Raw genomic sequence first — 11,308 nt, 5'->3', positions numbered from 1 at the left:
GATATCATAGAATTCTCATCGAATTATGATGAATTATTGCAATGTCAAAAAGGCGGGAAACGTTAAACTTGGTGGTAGAAGTCGTAAATAAAGTAGTGAATACTTACTCTGTTGTCAATGTGAACATCAGATGATTACATACTCTGTGGTGTATAGATGACAGGAATGGTTGTAAATATAACGAACGACAGCCATTAAAGATAAGAAAAAATGATGAATATTCATTGTCTTATAGGGGGTAATAGGGGTCTTGAAAATATTTGTTACCATAGGCATAGACAAGCAAGAAGAAATTCTTAACTCAAAAAAATTGGCGTAACGTTATAATTTCGACTTGATTTCTGGGTATATACAATAGATTTTAAAAGAAAATATCATTACCATATTATTATATTACTTAGTTTTTTTTTTTTTTTATTATTTTATACACGTGGATTTTAGAAGTAGGAAGATCAATAAATAGGCCACTTCCAGATGGTTTATGAAAATTAAACATTTACCAGTTTTTAAGTCAGAGGTCCAGAAACTGTAAAAACCATATCCAGTTTGGTGCAGCAGTTTTTGTGTATTGCCGAAACAAACAAACAGAGGAAACTTCTAAAAATTATTGTTTTAGTTTTTATTGCCTTACAAAGAACCCTTGTAATATTTTTCTAAATTGTCTCATGTACATCGAGTAATGGAGGGTAGCGTCCCTCTCAAAACATAACCAAAGCCTCATTGCAGTTGCCAACCCGCCTGCTAAGCGTGACCACTATTGGCAAAACCTCCCAATCTATGTGGGAGACCTATGTTCATAAGTGGACAGATAACGGCAATTATGGTCACGATGATGATCTCCCACGTGCAGACATTCTATGTATAAAATAAGCTACTACTATGTCAGTTTTTATTTTTTATATCCAAAGGTAATGAAGCAGTAAGAATAATTGACAACTGAACACAGGTTGATGGACATGATTAGTAGCAGCGTAAATGTCATGTCCAAATTGATAGGCCCCTTGTTATAAATAGTGGTGTAAACGCGCGCACGCATCAGACCGTGCCCCCCGGTTCCGCGCTGTTACTTCCATGACGTTACCGGAGTTTGGAAATGGAATTTCAATTGAAATTATGAATTAAAACGTGTCTGTTGAAATTTTTCGACTGCGGTTTGATTTATTTAAACTTACGATTGCATTCTAGTACAAAAACTACATAAAGATATTCATAAAAGATACAATTGGAACAAAATCAGTTATTTTGATTTAAAAACTAAACTACTACCTTTTGGAGGAAACAATAAATAAACCGTAATACTCAAGACACCAAACTTTAAAACTAACATGCCTCTATGCTTGTTAAGGCTTTATGAAGTCTGTATGAAGTAATATGATCCGTTCTTTCGTCCCTTCGCCTTTCCCATTATGAATACATTTATATCTAAGCTAAATTATTTACAGTTTCAGATGTATTAATAAAATATGAAAAAAAATATAAGGATAAATATTTTTTCGATAAAATAATTAAACATTGTAATCCCACAAAAAAAAAACAACTACAATTGTGACAAATTTACAATACAATACAATTTGATCTATAAATTAAACTATTGGGCCGATTTTGATAAAATTTCTATGGGACAAATTTGTAAATATATCCTTTCAAATAAAAAAAAAAGATTATTCCAAATTGGTTTACAACTGACGGAGTTGTAAAGTAACAAACAAAAAAAAATACAACCGAATTGAGAACCTCCTTTTTTTAAGTCGGTTGATAACAGAAATTCATCATGTAAACAACTTACCGACTCAAACGGTGACTGGAGCGAATAGCAATTTGCTTAATTAAAACTCTTGACTAGTTGAGAGGCTTTGACGGTAATTCTTCGGGTAACATAGCTACCTAATTGTAGGGGCTACAGTGAGATATGATTGGCTCAAGAAGCCAATGTCATTATCCGCAGAGTCACCGAGCCGTGACGCCCTCCGCCGCGCTCCGCTTGCCGCTTCGGTCAGCCACCTTCAGACTTGGAGCTTCGCGCTTCCAAATGAATCATTTCGCCTTCTTCTTGCTCAATAAATTCTTGAATAATGTCATATTTTCAAAACTTATACTTTTGCTATTTGCTGTAAATATTAGTGTATTGGTATGTTATAGGTACCTATACTGCCTACCTTTACATCCACGAGGGAAAAAAACTTTCATAGTTTTACAAGAGTTTATATAGATCTTCACGAGTCTTTTTCGGTAAAACAGCGAAAAGTATTTAATCGCTTTCATTTGTTTTCCAAATGAGGTTATCAAATCGTCTGAATTTTTTATGACCAATATCTTCTTCAATTTTAATGGTTCTTTTTACCCCTTTAATCCCATGTTAGTCCCCAGACTAAAATATCGGGTACCAAGGTTTATAATCCAATTAAGTACTATAAAAATCAGGTTTATATATCAATTGAATAAAAAAAAAATAAACAAGCATGCAACCAACGCGTGTCTGTCAATATAATCTAAGATATCTAGTACGATAATATAAATGTAGAAAATTTTACTTAAACAAGATTAAAAAAAAACGAAAATTTCTCAATATTGTATCATTATTATTATTAATTGTATTTGCATGAGTGTATTTTCGGTTTGAAAAATGGGATACGGCAATGAAATTAGTCCTCACGAATGGCAAAGCATGAAAGGTATCATGGGCGACACAGTATAATCTATTATGTCCATGATACTGTGCAGCATTAGCTTATTTGTCCTTATAAATTTCATAAAAAATCTATTATTTTTTTCATGGACTTTCAAAACATGATTTCTTTTCATATGAATTTGTCTTTGTTTTTTTTTCGGTTTCTCTGTTTTCAAGTCAGAATACCCATAGTGAATAATTTGTATAAGCTACTAAATCCAATTTACTAAGTATACAATTCAAGTATGATACACGAACGGTCCGCAACGGCTGGATGCCGTAGCGCGCCGTCTTCTATCTAAAATGTCCGCTTTAAATTATTTGTAATAAGATTCCAAATATATTCATATTTCAATTCATCCAATTGACAGTTCTGTATATAACTACGCAAAATAAATAGGCAATTAATATTAATTAATTTACTAGTTACTTTTTCAATCATTCTTATTAATAAAGTTCGAATTTCGAGTTATACACGTAGAAGCACGTAAATAAAAGATACTTATTGTAAATTCGCCTATTATTTCTAAGTTGCATAGAAAAAATATTAATCCGCAATAAGCAATCAACCTCATCACCTTTCTGTTATTGAGTAAAACCAGAATAATAAGAATTCAATAACTCTATTACAATGTAAGAAGTCATAATTAAGATTGTGTTTCACAATAAATAAAAACTACTTCAGTTCTGGCAAAATCAGTTATTTTGTTTTAAACAGTAAACTATGGGGGGGAAAAGGATTGTTAACAATGGAGTTTGACAGCCCCATTGCTAGCAATATGCCCTATTAGGTCGACCTCCACGTGGTTCCCCTGGAAACCAACGTGAACAATTCTTGTTGAATTCGTCACGATGGCCCAACTGACCTGCTTCTTCCTCACCTATCATCCTTCACTGGTGCCCCGCCAGCGTATCCCGATAGCGCAGGCGGGGTTACCATTCCATTATCAACCATTAAAAAAAGAAAAAAAAAACAGTAAACTATGAACCGGTTTTGATAAAATTTCTATGTAACCAATCTGTAAGTACGAGTATATCCTTTTAGATAAAAAAAAAATCCAAGCGGTTTACTGAAAAATAGTTAATCTAACTCTTGGCCACATGTTTATATAAATTTAATCCTTTGGTAATAATAATATTAAAGTATAATTATATTTATATGAAAAATTTATAAATAATATAATGTTAATTTTCCTACTAAACGCTTTATATACTTAATATATATAAACTTTAAATGCTACACTTGTAAGAGTAGGTTGTGTTTGGACATTATATTTTAATCTGTAAGATCTTGTAAACACAATCACAGTTAATAAATAATTCATGATTTATAAATTGTGAGTATTACCCTAAAAGTAGTTATAAAAATCAATTGTGAATCACTTAAAGTGGTAATTTTAGGGTCTCAGTTCGTCCACCACCGCTGCCGTAGCGCCGCAGCGCCGCCTCTTCGTCGCGCTCGGTGGAGCGTGCCAGCAACCAGGTGCAATACCACGATGTTCCTTCTTAATTGGCCGGGATATTTATTTGACGGGAACGCTGGCCGCAAGAATTACTCAATTTCAGCTGCCATCTTTAATTGTTCATATTTAACGAGGTCAACTATTATAAATAACTACGTACTTATATCTCGTATACGATACTAAGTTAGTACAAATCCCAGTAAATGAATTTAAAAAAATATATGCGCAATAAAAATTTTACATTTCTACAAGGCGTCTACTGCGCAGGTTTCTTGTCTATGGTTTTTGTTAAAGATATTTGCGGCAAATTGTATGAAGTACTCAGAGTATATAATCACTGTATTCTAGAAGTACTATTCAGGGCCGCGTCACTTCTAACAAAAAACGTTTGTAATCTATGCAACAGTTTGAATTTGAAAATATTTCATTGAAAAGTAAGGTAGCTCTAATATGATACGTGTCGATTTAGATTTAAAAAATGATATATTGTTATAAATAATTATGCAACACTATAAATATTAATTCATTCCAACATATTGATACTTCAAGTTGATTGCATAGATTCTTTTTCTAGTTTCGTCACTATAAGGGCAGTGCCGAGTCTTAAATAACGTAGCGATTACTTTTTTGTTGTACATGAGTACTAACATAAATTGAATAAATTTACGTTGAATAAATCTATGAGAGCAGCAGATATTTTTTTTAATAGATGATAATGGAGTGGTAGTTCAGTCTGCGCTCTCGGTATGCACTGGTGAAGCAAGTGATAGGTGAAGATGAAAGCAGGCCAATTGACCCAAGATCAGAGAAACGACTCAAGATTAACCATGATAGTTTTCAGGAGGAACCGCGTAGAGCTCAACCTGGCAAAGTATATTTATTACAAGTAGGTAAGTACCTTTTATAGCTTTTTATTAACAATGTTTTTATTAACAATGTTTACTAGACAGAATTAAAAACATGACCAGAAACAAATCTGTGCGACAATGGAACAATTAGTGATCGTCATCTGTACATATAAAACTATCAAGTACAGAAAGCTGAAATTTGGAACATTTTATAAGGTAAACGTACGTTAAGAGAGGTAAGGGGAAATATTTAAATTCGTGTTGCATGCAAAACCGCGGGCAACAACTAGTATTAAAATATTTAATCAACGCAGTATCTATATGATTGTTCTCACAAGTCGGTGCCTTCAAAATAATTAACATACTAATTATAATATATTTATATAATATATATAAACATTTCAAATTCACTTTATTGTTTAAAGACTAGCTACTGCCCGCGGCGTCGCTCACGTGTGGTATTCGATTTCTTGTTCAATAAAATATTACATTTTAAGAAGTTATCTTCTAAACTGATGACATTCCATACAAATTTTCAACCTACTTAGGGGTTGACGTATTAAAATTCATTTGTTAATGTTTACTTATGCCATAGGTATAATGACCCTATCTGCAATATTTCATGGTTCAAAATTCAGCAGTTTCAGCTATGCATTAATATATGGATCAGTCAATCAATCAGCATCATCTATATAAATTTTATTGCACTACCAGGACCACAAGTACTATTCTAAATCTGTGGCACTAATGATATCATGATAACGTCATTGTCCGCCATGACAATTTTGTTTTACGTCATCCTCGGAAATCAGACAGACAGGAACTAGGTCGTAATTTTATACTAAACTATAACAAGATACGTACTAATAATAGAAAATGTACTGAATCTGTTAGTAACTATCTTGGATTATATAAATAGAGCATCTAGTCTCAAAAATGGATCCACTTTTTGCAGCTAATTGTCAAATTAGCTGATTCTTTTGTATCAGTGTTCTATATACTTACATATACAATGTATTTTTATTGTATTATTTAATAAATAAATGAATATTTATGCATTAAAAAGATGTAGAAATTATAAGTCAAAATAAATATAGTAATAAGTAATAAAGGAATTACTTATACATCACGCAAAATTGTATGAAAAAGTTGACCCGCTTTTCTCGAAGCATTTGTATGAAGACACTCTATGAAGACATCTATATAATCTATTAACTGTTTTTTTTTTTTTTATAACAACTACGATAATATTTTTGTTTTTGGTTACCTAATAATACAAGTACATAAACAATTCTACAATATGTCTTTTTACATATTGGAATCAATGACCTTCAGGGCATAGGTTCCCCTATTTCGAAAACCACGGGAGAATAAATGAGACTATATTTATCAAACTTTGTTAATTAACAAATACAAATTTGTTATTAAAGATTTATTACTAGAAAACTATTAAGTAATCTTTGGAAACAAGAAATGTTTTTACTTAATCACCATTAATAAAATTTATAACATACTTGGATATGTACTTTAAGTATTCTAAATAATACTTATAATTGACTTATTTGAAAATTATTCTATTTATCGGACAAAACATTTTTCAATTATTTATTTGGTAGTTTTATTGTTTCACAAGGTTTATTATTGCTATTCCCATCATCTTCCGATCCCATGGAAATTTCGAGATATTATTTTCAGTGCACACATAGATTTTATGTTTGGAGTAATATTCTCGTAAAAATTATGTATATTGCTCCTAATATTGTATCATATTAATCGTGTAATAGTTTTATCATATTTTATTTTTTCACTAATGTTACTTGAGTTTATCCGTAATGGAAAAAGCAATGGAAGTAAGCTATACAGCCTAATCTTTATGATATTACTTGATCATACTCGTCGATACATAATCTATGGTGTGCGTACCACAAGAATAAATATTAAAATAAAAATTTATACTACAAACTAACTACGTATTTGATGATACCTTTTGATTTTAATATTTTGTACAACAATGTATTACAAATATTTGTACAATACTATAAACATTCCTTTTATTTTGCTGTGTTAAAACTTCTTAGCGGTAGCATAAATTCAATTTCTAGTTTATTTATGATAAGGACAATGCTGACTCTTAATTAATGTAGTAATTTAATTGTCTTCTTACTCTCTGAATAGGTATCATCATCTTTGTACCCTTATTTCAATTATTATTTGAGGTCGGCATAATATATTTGTTATCTATATCACAAAAAGATTTGGCTTATAGTTTTACGACCGGCCACCTGCCTGACGTCAACCCTCTTTGAGAATGCATTTGTTGGTGATTTCCGCCACCTACGGTATGGAGGAAAGGATTGAGGAAAAAAGTAAGGGAATGTTGGAAAAGCGTAAAGAAAATTGGTAAATAAGAGAAATAAGGGATTTATGTGGGAAAGGAAAGGAGGGACACTGCAGTTTCGGAAAGGACTGGGACACTGCAGCGGGTCGGGAGGCCAAGGTCGCATACCCGTATACCCTTTTTCTAGTATTGGACAAATTTCTAGAGAACGACGCTTCTGTAAATAGGTAACTAAATTAAACTCTTTTTACGTATAATATGTAGTATTTTTAATGTAGGGCACAATATAAAATATTTAGAGCCACATAGAAATAGGTATATTCAGGATGGGTAACATAGAGACAGATTGGGATAAATCGTCTAAGAGTGGGCGACCTTTTCCTAACGTACGCTCTTAATAGCATTTAACGACCCTCTGCCCACTAATAAACACTTGACGATTCTAAATACAGCTTCAGTGTCATTTCTAAATTACCTACTGACCTCATGCTTTAGTGCATGGTTCATGTTCACCTATTATAGTATAATAAAAGAATTGTTATTGTGTAAGTTAGAAAATAAAAATAATATTTTTTTTTATTATGTCTTAGATAAATAACTTTATAATATTTTTCTCTCTCCTTTTCATTCTTTTATAGGATAGATAAAGGAATAGAATTCACAGGGTACAGAAGAATAACACCTGAGCTCTCAGGAATGGCAACGTATGGGGGGTATCATGTGCGAAACAGTATACTCTACTCATGTCTATAGGCGACGGTTACCACTTTCCACCAGGTAGGCTGTCAAGTTGTTTGCTATTCTAAATTGGATAAAAAAAAATAGAAGCCCATACAACCTGGTCTGACGTAGATAGTAATTTTCTTTTTATGTGTTTCATAGCTAGGTAATATAAAATCAGTTGTTCTTTGATTTACTTTTAGGAATTAGGTCATGAAATGCCACTATACGGCTATAGATTATACTTTTGTCTATGACTTCTTCTAGAGGCGTTTCGAAATCGCCTATAAGATATATTAAATACACATATACAACAAAATACACATAAAAGATGCAAACAAATTGAAAATTTCCTGCTTTTTTAAATCGATTGACAATTCGGGGCCTTAATTCAATTTCTTTTTTTTTATGTTTATGAATTTATCTCACGAAGCTAACCTCAACTTTAAAAAACGACAAAGTGGATGCATATGCATGCATATGCATAAAAACGTATTTGGAACACACGATTTCTTTCGTTCATTGATTGTTTGCCCAATGGTTGACTGGTAGAGAATATCGTCCGGTTAAATCCACCAAATATACATAGAATGACACTGTGCATTAATGTTTAAATAAATATTAATATTGTAACGATTGAATTAAACCTTTAAATCTATTTATAAACACCATCATGCCGCATTCTATATTCAAATATTTTATTCTGTTTATTCTACAGACTCATAAACCATTTTTAATATTTATGAAATGAAATGAAATGAAATGAAATTTATTGCGATGAATGTGGTAAGTTTAGATAACATTATACATTTTGTGTAACCATGACATTCAGCCAGCTTGGCATGCAACATTTTATATGTATTATTAATAATCAACTATTAATTAGAAGTCATATTACTAAAGCCACATTGAAGTTCAAATTATTATTGTAAAATTATACATGCATGTGATTATTTTTCAGTAGGTTACGTCCGTCATACATTTACAAATATGTGTTGCATACAATATTCTACATTCTAGATTCAATTATTCGATAGTCTATTTTACTTGCAAAATAATCTTTCAGTGTATAAAAACATTTTGTTATTAACCATTTACATAAAATGACTTTAAACCTTTTTAAACACAGATCAGTAAGTGAATTTGGTATTTATTGTAAATTCTATACACGATGAGTAACTGTTACTATGATATAGACGTGTTTTTATGTTTGGTAGCATTCCAGGATGTCTAATAGTAAATTTATAGAAGTCATTTTTTTTTACAAATAAATAAGAATGTTTTTTCACAAAGAGGCAACACTCCAATATGTATATTGATGGAACCGTGAGTACTTTCAGCTGCTTAAATAGTGGCGTACAAGGTGTCATAGGTCGCTTATTACAGATGGCACCCCATAATGACGATTTAACTGACATATTCATATGGCGAAGATTTTAACCGACTCCCGCCACACCCTTGTAACCGTATGGCATCGGACTCCCCCTATGGGATATATATGTCTATGGACTCCCCATATCCCATAGACATAGTATAACGTATTTACATTTTATTTTAAAGGGAACGCAATAGACTCTGCCCATACAGCTCATATCTATGAATTATGACATGTCAGTCAATAGACTTAGTATAGTATAATATACTTACGTGGTTCGAAGTTTCCACGACCAAATGCTATTCTATCTAAACCTTTACAAATTTATGTTTGGATCATTTCAAAACGATTTTGAATTTTTATCTGTTTCAAGTGCATTTTTAAATTTGTATAGGGAACATTTCTTCTTCATGTCAGCCCTAAACTGTCCATTGCTGAACATAAACCTCCCCCTTGAGGGACTTTTCCAGTATTTGCCACGCTTAGCAGACGGATTCGCAACTGCAGTTACGTTTAGAAGATGTTTTAAGAGGGACGCTGCTGCCCATCCCTCGCCCTCATTAGTCGCCTCTTATGACACCCACGAATAAAGGAAGGGGTGCCCTATTCTATCGCCATATGATCCCAACGCGGCGATATCTTCTGATACTATATAAATATATAATGTTCGTATTTATTGAAAAGTAATATGCCTTCGTACATAATGACTAGAAACTTTAGACACCAACTTAATTTAAACATCTGCTTTAGTTGACAGAAAAAATCTACTTGCATGTTTTCTTTTTATACCACTGAGGTGGCAATCAAGCATACGGCCCACCTGATCGTAAGCCGTTACCGTAGCCTATGAATGCCTGCAATAGCAGGGATATTAGACGCGCGTTGCCGACCCATGTTGTAGAAACATCACCTCAGCAGGGATTTCATGTACTTCAGTATATTTCTTTTTAAATTATCAAACTTCCGCATTCTTAAAAGTAAGTACCATTATTGTGACTATTAGCTTGCAGTGAATTGAATAGTTATATACTAATATACGTTTATACTATATATATAAAAGTCTCCATTAACCTAAGATATATATATACATATAACAAACTTAATTTTATATTATACGTATTAAGTAACAAATAATTTAAACATGTACATTTTATACAATACAATTGTATAACACAAACAATATCTGAATCAGTACAGTAATTCTGAAATAGCATACAATAATATTCTATTACCGAACATAACGCCTACCAGTTTGCTCTATAAAATCTTATGGCTTGTATGTTATGGGATTATTTTCCATTTACTGTGTCTTGTCTCCCTGTGTACTCATTACGATATGGACCACCGCCTAGTCTTTCAGGTGGTCCTAATTTTCTCGTTTAATTAATTCCCGTGCTCTACACTGGGGTTTCTAAATTGGTTTTACGGAATTGTTGTAATATAAATTTAAAATTAAGTCAGTTAATTAGGTATACCATACCTATTTTATATATACATAGACGAGGAAAAAAGTACCAATAATATTTGTCTTAAAAATGTTGTGTACAAATGAAAACTAACCTTAGATTCTTATTCCTTTAAAATATATGGCAAATATTATACTTATATAACTCTATTTCTTATTCACCTACCTAATTTATTTATATTTATGTTAGTGCATATGCATACATAATCTTTTTTTATATTTGTACAAATCATTTATATTAAAGGTAATAATCGTATTTTACCGTAAACAAAATTAATTATTCAGTAGCGAGGACATTTTATCTTCCATTACATTTGTCACAGTTCATTGGTACTTTTCTTTTTGTACTTATTAAAAATTCCAAATACTTCATGTCATGGTTTACGTCGTAATGTAATTAATTCACATTTCTGCATGAATATATTCGTATA

The sequence above is a fragment of the Galleria mellonella genome, unplaced genomic scaffold, assembly GCF_026898425.1.
Source record: "Galleria mellonella isolate WM207_F2 unplaced genomic scaffold, CSIRO_AGI_GalMel_v1 utg93, whole genome shotgun sequence".
Classification (NCBI taxonomy): Eukaryota; Metazoa; Arthropoda; class Insecta; order Lepidoptera; family Pyralidae; genus Galleria; species Galleria mellonella.
This window is presented reverse-complemented; position numbering follows the sequence as displayed.